This window comes from Sander vitreus, chromosome 20 (genome assembly GCF_031162955.1).
Source record: "Sander vitreus isolate 19-12246 chromosome 20, sanVit1, whole genome shotgun sequence".
In the NCBI taxonomy this organism is placed as follows: Eukaryota; Metazoa; Chordata; class Actinopteri; order Perciformes; family Percidae; genus Sander; species Sander vitreus.
The window spans coordinates 29,111,751-29,114,250 of NC_135874.1; positions in this window are offsets into that span (position 1 = coordinate 29,111,751).

A 2,500-nucleotide genomic window follows, 5' to 3' on the forward strand; every position below is an offset into this window, starting at 1 on the left:
ACATGGAAGTAGTTCTTTTGGAGATTATGGTGAACTAGTGTGTGTTGTAGCAGTGTTTTGCCATTGAGAACGAGCTAGCATGCTAACGGTTAGCCCCCTAGCCCCCTCGTCTCAGCTAGTGACGTAGAAAGCCGTGCAGATGTTGACCAGCTGACCCAGAGACTGAAGACAGGACAGGACAAATTCAGAAACCGTATCTCACTCAGAACAGCATGGAGGGTTATCAACGTCTGCATGAAGCACCAGAGACACAAAATAACTCCCCAAATCCCAGAAAAAGAAACTTTTTATCATAATATTGGCTCTTCAGAATCAGAATCAGATTTATTGGTCAAGTTTGCGTAAACAAACAAACAAGGAACTAGACTCTTTGCTGTCTAAGTACAACACTAACACTCACTTCACATATTAAGAATAAAAACAGAAAGGAGAGTAAGAAATATACAAGAAATACTCTTATAAGTAAATATACAGTATAACAATACAGAGGAATTTGGAAATTTACAAAACATATACAATAACATTTGAAGAGAGGGAAGGAATAGTGCAATATGAGTATAGTCTGAGATTTAAGATTTAAATATAAATATAGTGCAAGGCAGCTCGATGGTGTTTTAATCCCTCAACGTCGCCTTCCAGGCAGCTAACCCTCACCTTAACCCTAAACATAACCATTGCCTGGAAGGCGACGTTGAGGGCTTAAAGCACCAAACACCTGCAAGGCAGATCAGTGCAATGGTGAAATATGAATAACAATATTGTAATCGTAAGATTTGAATAGACATGAGGTAGATAAGCAGAACAGTGGTGGTTGACTTTGTTCAGTGTTACGGTGGGCAAAGAAGCTGTCTTTGTGTCGGGTGGTTCTGGCAAACAGAGTCCTGTATCTCCTACCAGAGAGGACAGAGTCCTGTATCTCCTACCAGAGAGAACAGAGTCCTGTATCTCCTACCAGAGAGAAGAACAGAGTCCTGTATCTCCTACCAGAGAGGACAGAGTCCTGTATCTCCTACCAGAGAGAACAGAGTCCTGTATCTCCTACCAGAGAGAGGACAGAGTCCTGTATCTCCTACCAGAGAGAAGAACAGAGTCCTGTATCTCCTACCAGAGAGGACAGAGTCCTGTATCTCCTACCAGAGAGGACAGAGCCCTGTATCTACGACCAGAGAGGACAGAGTCCTGTATCTCCGACCAGAGAGAAGGACAGAGTCCTGTATCTCCGACCAGAGAGAAGGACAGAGTCCTGTATCTCCTACCAGAGAGAACAGAGTCCTGTATCTCCTACCAGAGAGAACAGAGTCCTGTATCTCCTACCAGAGAGAAGGACAGAGTCCCTGTATCTCCTACCAGAGAGAAGGACAGAGCCCTGTATCTCCTACCAGAGAGAAGGACAGAGTCCTGTATCTCCTACCAGAGAGAAGGACAGAGTCCTGTATCTCCTACCAGAGAGAAGGACAGAGTCCCTGTATCTCCTACCAGAGAGAAGGACAGAGTCCCTGTATCTCCTACCAGAGAGAAGGACAGAGTCCTGTATCTCCTACCAGAGAGGACAGAGTCCTGTATCTCCTGACCAGAGAGAAGGACAGAGTCCCTGTATCTCCTACCAGAGAGAAGGACAGAGTCCTGTATCTCCTACCAGAGAGGACAGAGTCCTGTATCTCCTACCAGAGAGAAAGACAGAGTCCTGCATCTCCTACCAGAAAGAGGACAGAGTCCTGTATCTCCTACCAGAGAGAAGGACAGAGTCCCTGTATCTCCTACCAGAGAGAACAGAGTCCTGTATCTCCGACCAGAGAGGACAGAGTCCTGTATCTCCTACCAGAGAGGACAGAGCCCTGTATCTCCGACCAGAGAGAACAGAGTCCTGTATCTCCTACCAGAGAGAAAGACAGAGTCCTGTATCTCCTACCAGAGAGAAAGACAGAGTCCTGTATCTCCTACCAGAGAGAAAGACAGAGTCCTGTATCTCCGACCAGAGAGAAGGACAGAGTCCTGTATCTCCGACCAGAGAGGACAGAGTCCTGTATCTCCTACCAGAGAGGACAGAGCCCTGTATCTACGACCAGAGAGGACAGAGTCCTGTATCTCCGACCAGAGAGAAGGACAGAGTCCTGTATCTCCTACCAGAGAGAAAGACAGAGTCCTGCATCTCCTACCAGAAAGAAGGACAGAGTCCCTGTATCTCCTACCAGAGAGAAGGACAGAGTCCCTGTATCTCCTACCAGAGAGAAGGACAGAGTCCTGTATCTCCTACCAGAGAGGACAGAGTCCTGTATCTCCTACCAGAGAGAAAACAGAGTCCTGTATCTCCTACCAGAGAGAACAGAGTCCTGTATCTCCTACCAGAAAGAAGGACAGAGTCCTGTATCTCCTACCAGAGAGAAACAGAGTCCTGCATCTCCTACCAGAAAGAAACAGAGTCCTGTATCTCCTACCAGAGAGAAGGACAGAGTCCCTGTATCTCCTACCAGAGAGAAGGACAGAGCCCTGTATCTCCTAC